We start from the raw sequence: 13,405 nt of genomic DNA on the forward strand, positions 1-13,405 counted from the left end.
GAATCCCCTATAGAAACACTTTTTTTCCTTTTCAGTATTTACTAATAAAATACATCCTTGTATTAATGGCAATACATTACTACTTTAATATAAATTAAGCACGTTCTCTATTCAACTCAGTAAATTTTGACAACTATTTAATTATGTAATCCTGAGTCCCTTATAAAGTCAATAAGTTGGCACTTTTGTCATTTACCTTAAAATGCAACGTAACTAAGACCAAGAAAGTTTTATAGTTAGGTGGGTCATGAAAGCAGCTGTTTTCTCACTTAAAAATTAAATCCAGTAGGATACTTCATGGAATCCAAAATCTGAACAGCTGCTCTAACTTTTGGATTTTAAAGACCTCATCAATTTACTCAAGATATTCAAGGTCTTTTTCTTTAAATCTAGAATGATTGATGTTAAAAGAATAGTGGTATCACTTCAGAATCATCTGATACTGTAGCAAAATGCCTTAAGCCATACAGCTCCATGAAACGGGTTATTAACATCTATAAGAGTGAGAGAAAAGAGAGCATCATCCTTTCCAAAGACAGTTTCTTAACAGATAGTTTACATCTGCATTCTGGAAATCCGTAAGGCAGTGTGCTGATATGCTCAAAGTGAAGAACAAAGGTTGGAGTAGGGGACTTATGTAATAGAACCCCTGCCTAGAATATTGGAGGTCATCAGCTTGAACTCTCCTACAGCCAAATCCATCAGTATTCCTTTAGAGAAAGAGTTATAGCTGTGTATTTCAATTTCATTGTGATGTTATAAAAAATTCCTTAAGCCATAAGAAAACCCCCATTTGACCACAGGTGTGCATTGTAGGAAAAAAGATAAATCAATAAAAGCAAATTCAAATAGTCTGAGACACTTACAAAAGTTCTGGACATCATTTTCTCTTGGGCTGCTGCTGTGCAGGCCCAATATTTGATCTGAAGTGAAACTTGGAATTACAAAAGTTAAAACCCAAAGTCTAGTAACCTCTAAATGGCCTGTATAACTCCTTAGTTCTCATACCTGACACTGTGACTTATTGGGAAAGGCAGAGAGCAGATTCCCAGCTATTGCAGACTTCTTCCATAGTGAACAATGAGCTACCAACTTCAGTCATGTGGTTCCAGCACAGACTTGGTTCAGGTCTTTGAACCTGAGTGTAGAAGTTTGAGTCTCCATAGTGTGAATTGGAAATTTGGCCTCTTAGTAAGATAGGTTTGGAGGATCTTGGGTAACTGCGGGCTAGTCTATTTTTAATAGCTTCTCCTTTGTGCACATTTGGTTTAGATGCAGAGATACATAACTAAAACAGTATGAGTGGTCACCCTAGGGTAGAGCAAGAGAGCCACAGGCGAGGGAAAGAGATCTAACTCATGCCGTCTGCCATTTTATGCTGCTTGAATTGACATGTTCTGCATGAATTTGAGTAATTCAAGAATAAAAACTATGGGTTGGGAAGGTGGCTCAGTGGTAGAGTGCTTGCCTTGCATGCATGAAGCCCTGGGTTCCATTCCTCAGCACCATATAAGCAGAAAAGTGCCCAAAAGTGGCTCTGTGGCTCAAGTTGTAGAGCTCTAGCCTTGAGGTGAAGAGCTGAGGGACATCGTACAGGCCCGGAGTTCAAGCCCACGACTTCCCCCTCCAAAAAAAAGAATAAAAATTAACATTACATATAGATTTTTTAATTGCCTCTTTGCTTCTGACAAAAATTAAAAGTAAAAATGAATTTAAATGGAAAGGCAGTATGGTAAGAGCAGGGAAAAGTAATGGAGCAATGATTGTGGACAGCTCCTGAAGTCCAATCAGGAGGCTTTATTTACCAACAATGGGAAATAAAATGAAACTATGTAACAAGAGAGGGCCTGCCTGCCTTTTCTCAGCAACAATGCAGCCCTGTCTGCTTTCCTTAGCAACAGCCCTGCCTGTCTCTCCTCATTTATGCCAGAGCCAAAGGGCTCAGTATACCAAGACTAAGGGAGGATGTTAGAGCTGTCTTTGTAAGATGAAAAAGAACAAGCCCTGGATCCCTGGATATGTCTGGAAACCTAGAAAGCCTCTGGAGCCTTAAACTTTTAGGCCTTTAGATACCAGTCTTCCACAGAAATTAAACATTTAGAGAGAAAGCCAAGATGTGCTCTGAAGTATGTAGATTCCCTTACTCAAAGAACATAAAGACCTCCCAATGACACAATCCTCCCAGCAAACAATAGCCCTTCCTAATGAGGCTCAGGGATTAGAAGGCACATTAATCTTTTCTACATGCCAGAAACCAGCCCACACCCTGAGGGCACCAGGACAGCAAGAAGGGAGGGCTCATCCCTGTCACAAACAAAGGATGAAGCTCAGAGGAACACACATAATCTCATAATGTACTCAGACCTCCTAAAATTCCAACACCTTCCAGAAGGTGTTGGATCAAAAAGATCAAGCTGTCATGCCCAGATCTAAAGCCCAAACTCCCCACCCAGTGTGAGCCCAATTGAGTGACATACAAGCCAAGTACAGCTCTCTGATAAATTTCCTAAAACCATTAGACTCCAAGCCAGCATGATGTTACTTGTCTTCTGGTGACAAAGCCTCGGGATCTTTCAAGAGAGTGGCTGTCATGACCTTAACTCCACCTGCCATGGACAGTTCAGCAAGCTTTACTCTTTTGCTCCCTCAGCGACTGGTTTAATTTTGGGATAATCTCACCAACACAGTCTCCTAATACCACTGTCCCCAAGGGGAGACCCTCCATCCAACCAAACAGTCAAACAAACTGGAGGTGTTCTCTTTGTGCAGGACAGACCAGCCTATTTCCTGGGGCTCCCCTTCCCCCCAGATGCCTTGGAAGGGGCATCTGCTCCCTCCAGCAGCAGGCCTGCCATTCCTCCCAGACCTGCACTGACCACAGCAGCTTCTAGACAGCTGGACACTGCATGTCCATGTTAAGAGAGGTGCTGTCTCCAAGTTCTATGATTCAGGAGATGCTAGGCAGTTTTTTGTGCTGGCAGGTGTGCCAGGTTGAGGACTCTGCAAAGCCAACCAGCAAGGCCTGGCAGTGTGCAGCTGGCCAAGCCTGGTGTCTGCTTGGGCTCATGTTTCCCTAGATCTGCAGAGTTAGGGAACCTTCAGATTCCCCCTGCCAGAGCCAGCATTGAATTGCCCACAAAGAGCGCCAACTGCTCCTGGTCCATCTACGGCTGTCTTTAGCAGTTTCCCCCCACTAGCATGGGACTCTCTGGTGCAACCAGTCTTAGTGGGATATGTCTGGGTAGCAAGCACGCATCACTTTTCATTTGCAAGCCAGCAGACTACTAATACAGGCTCATCATCTGCCCCATGCCAACCTGGACAGCCCTGCCCCTCCCAGTTTCATTGCCCACCCTGTGTTTAGGGGCACCCTGAGCTCAGGTTCTGCTCCCGAACCTGCCCATATATTCTGAAAAGGGCCCAGAGAAATACTTGGCCTTTTTTGTGCCCCAGAAATCAGGCCACAGTGAGGCTTATTCAACCCCTGCCTTGCTCCAAGCATATCCTCCAACAGAAGAACACCCCCAGGCTCCACTGCAGACTTCTGATAGGTAAAACAAGAGGCTGTGCTTGTACTGTCCACAGTCACTAGCCAGCAGTCCTGTCAAAGGGGCATCTGCTAAGGCCTCCCAAGTGGATACAGGGCTCTGACATCAAGACAGAAGCAGGCAGGTGCATCCATGCAGGTTGACTTTGGAGCAGCTCCTCTTCCAGGTGCAGACTTTGAGGCCTTTGAATCAGATCATGACATTGCAAAAGATCACAGCACACACTAGAAGAACCCAATAAGCAATGACCCTGTGCTCAAAAACCTGACAGAGGCGGGAAATCAGAGAGAGAGAGAGAGAGAGAGAGAGAGAGAGAGAGAGAGAGAGAGAGAGAGAGAGAGGCTACCTGTGCTTTGATGCTGTTTCAATATTCTTGCCAAGAAAAGCATATTTTTATCTAGAAATAAAGAGGAAAACTTCAAACTCTAATATAGATCAATTAAACTTCCTACCATAAACAATCACAAAAGTGGAAGCTGTGTGATAATAAATATATGTATATAAATGTATATGTAATATAAATATGTAGGTATGTATATGTATATTCAAATATACAATTTGAATATATATGTATAATGTATATATGTTTAAAGTACAGAGGGAAAAAAGTAATACATAGTATTTGAAGGAATAATAACCAATACCTTCCCAATTTTGATTGAAAGCATGAACCCTTCTATGCAGGAATCTAGCAGCTCAAAAAGTCAATTAACATAATTACCCAGGTCCACACTAAGACACATTTTAATTACATAAAGACAGAAAACCTCTCAAAGCACAGAGACAACTCATCACACCCAAGTGATCTTCAATGTTATTATGAAAACTTTCTCATGAGAAAATAGGTTAACTATTGGTCAGCAAGGGAAACAAATTTAAAGTGCTAAAAGGACATATCGAAAACCCACCTTTCTAACAAATATACTTCTTCCAAATGTAAGAGATGAGCTAAGTACCTACCGATGGCTAAGGCCTATAATCCTAACTACTCAGGAAGGTGAATTGTGAGGATTGTGGCTCAAATCCAGCCTGGAACTTGTCTCTCAGGAGGAAGTTGTAGGACACAGGTGTCCTTGAGAAGGAGGGAGGCCTTGTGCAGGGCCATTGCTGGAACAAGACATAGGATAAGGTGGCCATCAAGAATGGAGGCTATTAGCTAGTGTCTCCACTGAAGCAATTTATAATATGCAGTAGTCCTCTAGAAAATCAGAGGATTTTGACCACTGTCCTAGTGGTTTCAGAAATGCCATGATAAAGACCAGAGCAACTTCAAACCCACCTGGAGTCCTTAGTAACAGTCTTTGAGGCCTAAGAGCTAGAGTGTCAATTTTGGCAGGCTGTGATTGGTCCACTATTTCTCGGACCTCACTGGCCCAGAGTCTGATTGGTCCATTTCTTCCATGATATCACTATGCCTGGTTGTGATTGCTCCAAGGTGTGAGGCCATGCAGGATATATCGGAAGCCACCATGTTCCAACCTATGTCAATTAACAGATCTGGGAGATCTTGCTTGAGGACCCGCTGGACTGACTCAAAGCTGATTGTTTTGGTTGTGGAGACTGGTTGTTGTTTGGATTTTGGTATTTCTTTTTACTTTTTCTGGGTTTTCCAATATTTTATTTAGTTTATTTTAGGTAGGGTTGCTACCTGCTATAATAGCAGAAGGATGGAAGAACACAAAGAATCAAGCTCAAGCTACTTGAAGGAAGAGATCACCGAACAATACCAGATGAAAGAGCTCATCCACAAAGGTACCTATGGACAAGTGAAGCTGGCACATCCCCAACTCACAGACAAGGATGTGGCATTTAAAATACTCTACAAGTGAGAGTCCTCATCATTGGATAAAGAATGAGGTGAACATTTTTAAGATGGTATGGCACAAACACATCATTAGGTTGTACTAAGTGATGGAGAAGGAAGAGTATATATGTCTTATCATGGAACTGGCCATTAGGGGATACCTCTTGGGGTGGATCTGAAAATCCTGCCATCAATATGAGGATTAAACCAGGAGGCTCATCATACAAATTATAAGTGTTGTTCACCACCTATACCAAAACAGAATCACACGCGACCTTAAGTCCAACAACATCCTATTGGACACCAAAGGCAATATCAAGGTCAGTGGTTTGATTCTGAGCATCTGGCTCACCCCGGGGCAATTCCTAAAAAATGTATGTGGTGCTGTGCTATTCTATCCCTCTGAAATATTCCTCGAAGGAAGAAATGATGCCAGGTGCAAGGGAGACTGAGATATGAGGATCAGGATTCAAAGCCAGCCCAGGTTGGCTGTACCATCTGAGCAGATTCATACTGATACCAAAGACTAATTTGAGGAGGAGATGGCAGAGGACAGAGTTGGCTAGCAAAATAGTTACCACTCTTCTCAGAACAAGCTGCTGAATTTGGGCCTAGGAACAGAGCAGATACAGCCAAGAGTGGAGAGCCCTAAGAGATATCAAAGATAACCTCACTTGAAAGCCAGGAGGCTGTTATTGGGATGGGAGAGATTTGTAGGGGGTCTACTAAAAAAAGATTTGTAAGTGGGACCCAAGAATGGAGATCAAAATATTGTTTGCCCAGCAACGCCCTCAGTCCATCCCAGAAGACAGGTGCACAACTGTCTTAGGATGGGTTCCAGACAAGGGGCAGCTTGTACTGCACTGATAAACTGACATTGTAGTTATTAAAGCATATAATTTTTGTGCATTATATCAGTTCCTTCACATGCAAAACGATTTGAATTATATTTGAACTACACCTTAGTCTTTAAAAATGTAGTTTGATTTATTTTATTCTATGTTATTCAAGATGAGTCTCATTATGTAGCCAAGACTGTTCTTAACTTCATAATTCTACTGCCTAGGTACAGGTGTGTACCTCCATGTCATCCATCATACTATAATATGCACCTTTTTTTAAGTGTTAATATTTTATTTATCCCTTCGCAGTACTGGGGTTTTGATTCAGAGGCTGCTTGGCAAGCAAGTGCTCTACTCCTGCCCCAGTCCTTGCTCTTCATTTTACTTTAGATGAGCTCTTATTGTGTTATTTTGCTTGGGTCTTTATCAAACTGTGATTGTAATGTATTTTTCTGCTGGGAAGCTGACATCTAACTCAGATAGTTCAAACCCTTTTTGTCTTTTTATAGTTTTAGTAAATATATTTTTTCTTATAATAAAGATGGTACACAGAGTCATTACAATTATATGTCATTTTAAAATTCAGAACCTTATTTTAAAAGAGTTAACATGCATATAATCACTAAAATTTATCTCTAGAAAAAATGACTACCAGAATAAATGTTTTTGGAGGCTGGGTCAGTGGCATTTGGTATTGTTCTCACTTTAGCTCTAGACAATGCTACATAGTTCAAGACCTGCATGGCCTAAATACAACCAAGTAAAAAGTAAAAAAAAAAAAAAAGATCCTTTAGGGGACAGCTGTAGAAGATTTGAAATAATTTTGTACATTTTATTGACCATTTGTACATTTCTGTGGTGATGAAAGTGATATAGCAATTATGTTAGAATTTGACACATTCTTCTAACATAGCATAGCATTACCACATGACCCAGCAATTCCGTTGCTCATTGTATACCAAAAAGAACTGAAAACAAAAACCAATAGCTCACATGCCAACGATAATATCAGCAATGTTTACAATATTCAGGAGTTGTAAACACCTGGAGTGTCTATCAGATGAATAGGTTTATAAAACGTGAGGTATGCATAAATGATGACTCATCCACAAAAGGCTACAATTAATATATATCTGTCATGGATGGACACAAAAAAAATCTATTATGTGAAATATATTGAATAAACCATTTCATAAGAGAAAAATGGAAGATTAAAAGTTTCTGGGGCAGGTCATTGGGGGTGATTAATACTCAGTGATAGTGTGGATTCCATCAGTATTGAAAAGAAAGTTCACGAACAGAGGTAATGGTTACAAAGTAGTGTGGATATAATTAATATCACTGAATTGTATTCCTTCCTAGCAATCATAAGGCCCTGTTTTCAACCCCCTGCACATCCAAAAAAAGAAATGCTAAATCTTCCTTCTGTTACCTGCCTTGAGTGGTCAGTGCTCTTCTACTGTTATGATTGTATTCCTCAGAGGATCTCTGGTGGATCTCTGATGTTTATTCATACTTTTACATATGATCCATCATTTGAATATTGAGTTTGAGTTTTAAAGGATTTGTGAATTAAAATGAGGGTAGTGGCTGTAGTTTAACTCGAGGCTAAAGAAGGAAGATCCCGATTCAGACAAGGCTGCATAGAAAGGTCATTTCCAAATCACCATACTAGTGCTGAAACTGGAGGGACAATTGCTTGTAAGCAATTACAAGTGAGAGAAAAGTAAGTTTCTGATAACATTAGATTTTGGTCATGTCAGTTTAGATTTAATATTTGCATGAATTTTAAAAATTTTCCTTTCCCCTTACTTTCGGTATGTTATTTTGAAATTTTGTAATGTGTTCTTGTTTGCTGCATTTAAAAGAAACAGTTTTCCTTTGCATCATATTAACATTTTTTGTATTATATTGTGTTATTTATTTTTGAAAGTTTTTATGTTTTTTTTTTCTCAATCTAGAGACTGGCCACTGCCTCAGAGATTTTGCTCAGTTCTGCCAACTGAGTCACAGCGCAACTTCCAGCTTCTTTCTTTTTGAAAAGTCTCAGGCAAAGCCCAGCACAACTAAGAAGTTGAAATCTGATGCTCTTGGTTTGAAGCCAGTCTGAGCAGCAAAGTCTGAGGTTCTTTTATTTTCCATTGATTGTGGGGCCTGAACTCTAGGCCTAGACGTTGTCCCTCAGCATTCCAGCTTAAGGTTAGCACTCTATCAATTGAGCTGCAACACCATTTCCGGCTTTTTTTGTATATGTGGTTCTGAGGAAACAAATCCAGGGTCCCATGCATGAAAGGCAAGCACTCAACCACTGAGCCAACTTCCTAGCCGGATTCTGAGATTCTTATCTCCAATTAATCACCAAAAAACTGGAGTGGTAGGACTCTAGCCTTGAGTAAAACAGGGCAAGTTCAATTCCTCATACTGGTAATTACATGCACAAATGTCATGGACATTTGGTAGGTCTGGCTTTGAACTGCAGCCCTTAGATTTCAGCCTCCTGGGTAGCTAGGATTTACAGGCATAAGCAACCAGCCTCTGTCTTATTTTAATATTTTTAACCAGCTCTTCCCTTCAACCTCAATGCTTTTTTACTGCGGTCAGTAGACCGAATCTCTGGGCCTCATTGCTGTTTCTTACATCTTTTTACAGAGGGTAGGGTTTGAACTCTTGGCCTGAGTGCTGTCTTTGAGCTCTTCAGCTTAAGGTGAATGCTCGAGTTCTTCACCCACAGTGTCACTTAAGGTTTTCTGGTGGTTAATTGGACATAAGAGTCTCATGAACTTTCCTTCCCAGGAAGGCTTTGAACCGTGATCTTCATACCTCAGCCTCCTGAGTAGCTAGGATTACAAGACAGAACCACAAGTGTCCTAGTGTTTCTTAGCTTTTTGGCTCAAGGATGATGTTTTACAACTTCCACAGCTCAGCTTTTAGCTTTTTTTCTGGCTTATGGACATAAGATTCTAATGTACTTTTCTGTGTAGTCTAGCTACAAACTGATCCTCAGATTTCAGATTCCTGAGGTGCTCCAATTATACACATGAACCACAAAACCATTGCACATTTTAAAATGTTAATATATTCTTTTTTCCACTTAAAATTTTTTTTGAATTTTTTAAAATTTTTTATTGTATATGTGCTAGTCATGGGGCTACAAATCAGAGATTGGATACAATGCCAGAGCTTTTCCTTCAAGACTAGTGGCTTACCAAATGAGCCAAAGGAAAGCTTGTAGATATACTTGTTTTGTCTTGGTGCTTGAACTAAGGCCCTAGGTGCTGTCCTAAAAAGTGATTGCCCAGTTTGCCATTTAAGTCACAGTTCAACTCCATTTTTTTTTAATTCTTGGTAGTTAATAAGAGATGAGCCTTATGCAAAGCCCCGAATGAATCAGTTGCTTGAAATCTGAAGATCATGGTTCAAAGCCACCCAGGGCAGGAAAGTCCATGAGACTTTTAGCTCCAATTAATCAATGAAAAGTTGGGAGTGGTGGAGCTCTATCCTTGAACAAAACATTCTCAAGCCATAGGATAGCACACAGATGCACACAGAGAGAAAGCCTTATGGACTTTCTTGTATGGGATAACTTTGACCCATGCTCCTCAGATTTCATCCTCTCTCCATCCACTCTCCGTTTAAAATTTTATTGGTCCTGCGGCTTCACCTCTGACCCTGGGACCTATATCTTAGCTTTCACAATCAATGCTCGTGTTTTTAACACCTCTGCCACAGCTCAAGGTTTTGTGCTGTGTAACTGGAGATAAGAGTCTCAAGCAGGTTCCTCCCCTGGCTGACTTGACACTGCAATCCTCAGATGTCAGCCTCTTGTGTAGTAAGGATTACACACATGACCGGCAACATTTGGGTCATTTTAAAACTTTAATATGTGCTTGCTTCTACCTCCTTTTATTTTTATTATTTTTTTCATTTTTGCTTGTCCTGGGAGTAGAAATTGAATTTCAGATGCTCTCTCAGTGCATACATGGGACTAACCATAACGTTTGGCTTTTGTGGGAAAGTTAATTGGAGAGAAGAGCTATGCCAGATTCAGGAGGCTGAAAATTGAAGAAAGTCCTTAATGCTCTCTTCTCTAATTAACCACTAAAAGCTAACTTGGACTTCCTATCACTCTACAATCCCTCACGACGGACCTGGTCATCTACAGACACTTTCTTGTAAATGTCATCCTTTGAAAACATGTACAATTCTATTTGTTCCTCATCTTAAGATCTAAACCTACATAGCGCTGATCTCAATTAGTCATGGAATACCAAATACGATAGGAATACAAACCTGAGAGAGACACATAAAATACAAAAGCAGAGCTTGCTCAGTTCCTCAGCACTCAAAGAGGGGAGGATGTGGAAGGCGGGGAGAACTTCATGAGCCTTTCTACTCTTTATTTTAGCAGTGGGTTGTGAGAAATGTGTGGTTTTATTTCAACATGAAAATATCTCAATGCATGGCGATCTTGCCTGATGGGTTTATATTTTCTGCATAAATGTTATGGAAACTCATACATAACTCTCTTTTAATCCTGCAGTAAAGGTCAAAGCAGCAGCAAACGGAGATGAAAACAGATGATCGCCAGAGTCACAACTTAAGAAGGTTTCAGAGGATGGGGATTTTCCCTTGACTCCTTTTCCACTTTCTTCTGATAGCTCGTAACTGTAGGGGTGATGTTGACAGTTGTTTGTAGGAATTTTTGTTTTTCTCCAGATTCAAGTCTTATCTCTGCTTAGTTTGCTTCTCTATGCAGTATTTGACTTGCTCAGCTCCTGCCTGATTGCATCAACGAACTCCTCTTTCAGCTTGGTTAGTTCTTTTCTCATCTCATCTAAAATATCCTGCTTCAGTCTGTCACAGTCAAGGCTTTCTGTCTGGACCCAGTCGGCACTGGGCTGGGACAAGGGTGTGGACTTATAATGGCTCATAGGACCTGTTGTCAAAAACAATCTGATTTTTCCTTGGAGAATCTCATCTGGAGATGACGGGTGACTTGCTGCCATTCATTGTATTTGTTCTTTCCCAAGGTTTCCTGGTTGGTTCAGGTGTACTTGTTGATGAGACCTTAGAAGTTACAGGTTCTGATTCTTCATTTTTTGCTTCTATTGTTGATCCCCTTTTGGCCATTCTCCTCCTTCTGGCCATCAGGAGACTCATTTCCTCCATTGAGCTGCTACCTGCCAAGGGAACGGGTCCATTTCCACCACCCATGACTGTTTTAGCTGACACGGAGTTCACATCTGTGAACACCGGGCAAAGAGGCATCTTCCACCCGTGACAATTTCCTAAGCTTGGCTCCAGCAATCGCAGCTGCAAGTCCAGTTAAAGGACGATTGTCTTCTGAAAAGGATCCTGAAAAAAATCAGGATGCAGGAAGGGAGATGCAGGAGGTGGTACAGGAGAGGGGCTTGATTAGGAAGAGGGCGTGAGGGAGGAGGGCCAGAGGATAGCAGTGGGGGTGAAGGAGGAGGTTCTGGGGGAGGAGAGAATACAGAGGCCTGGGCTGGACCTGGTGGGAGTGTTGGAGGAGATGGAGGTGCAGGTGGTCCCAAGATAACACCCTGCGGGGCTGGAGCCTCCGACAGCTGAGAGGCTTCCTGAAAGCCTGGCTCAGACGCAGAGGGGTCTCCCAGATCAGAGTTTACAGGGGTCTCCACAAAGACAGAGGTGGCAGTACTCAGCAGTCTGCTCTCTTGATCCCATTCCACTTGCTCCAGCTGCTCCATCTGCTCCCGCTCCAGCTGCTCCACCTCTCTCTTTCCAACCTCTATCCAGCCTCTCTCTCTCTACCTTTCTCTCTCTGGTCTTTCCCTCTCCATTCTTTCTCTCTCCAGCCTGTCCCTCTCCAGCTCCTTCTGACGTTTCTGTTCTTGCAGTTGTCTTCTTTGGATGTCCAACTCTTCTTGGGATGGGCCATTTTGAACTTGATCAGGCAGTTGTGAATTTTATCTAGGCAATTTTGGTCCTGCCTCCTGTGAATTCAGCACTTCTAAGGCATGCATCATTCCACTTGCGAAGACATTAGCATCCTCTTTGCTGCCATAGTTAAGACTGTACACCTGCCTGGCATCTCGCCACTGGTGGAAGGTCTGTGTTGCTTGATTATACTTTAATCCTTTGGGGATGGCACAGCTGATCACCAACTGATGATCCTGGATCTTCCTGCCCAGCACTCTGAATGTGTTGTTGCCTGTATGGTGATAGATATGAGTTCTGCTGAACCCAGTTGAACCACAGCTGGCACCCACTTTTATTGGCATCGTCACAAACCAATGCAGCAGCTCTTCCCTGACAGATACTCTGTTCACTCATTGAGCCGGCGGGCCTGATGGATGCGGCACGGGAGTGGGCTCCTCTGGTACGGTAGGGTTGGCTCATTCAGTGCTACTCTGCTACACTGGCGGCCAGCTACTCCATCACTTGGTGTCGCGCCGGCCAGGCCTGGGTTGCAGGGTAGATGGGCCGCTTTGGCTGCCTGGTGCTGCCGCTGCTGCTGCACAGGCCTCTGAGGACCGCGAGGACCAAGAGGACTGCAGCCCTCCCAGCCGTGGGAGGAGAGTGGGGCGTGCCACGAGGTGCTGGTGCGGGGTGTGTGGAACACTCAGGCTCTGCCCTCGCCCCCGCCCTCCCCTACCGCTGTCGCCCTCCCCCTCTCTTCCCCAGTATAAGTAAACTTTTATATCTTACAAAAATAACTTTTAGCTGGGGACTGGTGGCTCATGCCTGTAATCCTACTCAAGAGGCTGACATAGAGGATCACAGTTTGAAGCCAACATAGGTAGAAAAGTCTGTGAAATTCTTATCTCCACTACACTACCAAATATACTAGATGTGTGGCTATGACTCAAGTAGTAAAGTGCTAGCCTTCATCAAATGATCTCAGTGCCCAGGCCACGAGTTCAAGCCCCTGTATTGGTACAAAAAGAAAAGTTTCATTAGTTTACATTACACTAGGATTATGGTGTGAGACACCAATGCTGGGATTAAGAAACAACTTTTGTAGTAGCTACCACTTTTGATCTTTTCCCTAGGAGTTTTTATGATTGTTTTTATCCATGCCTTATATTTACATTCCACTAATGGAATTATTTTTTTGGTTGGAGGCACATTTCAATAATTCAATAACATATCAAAAACACGTTTTTCGTTATTTTAAATAAAGAAGGGAAACATATGATGAGTCTGAGCCCAGCAGAGAATGAATGATG

The 13,405-nt window shown here is 42.2% G+C and overlaps 1 pseudogene; it reads right to left on the reverse strand.

Moving 5' to 3' along the window:
• Positions 1 to 10,801: 10,801 nt before the first annotated feature.
• LOC122098644 lies at positions 10,802 to 12,509 on the reverse strand (annotated as a pseudogene).
• Between the last annotated feature and the right edge of the window lie 896 nt (positions 12,510 to 13,405).

The sequence above is a fragment of the Dipodomys spectabilis genome, unplaced genomic scaffold (genome assembly GCF_019054845.1).
Source record: "Dipodomys spectabilis isolate Male_0828 unplaced genomic scaffold, ASM1905484v1 ptg000483l, whole genome shotgun sequence".
Classification (NCBI taxonomy): domain Eukaryota; kingdom Metazoa; phylum Chordata; class Mammalia; order Rodentia; family Heteromyidae; genus Dipodomys; species Dipodomys spectabilis.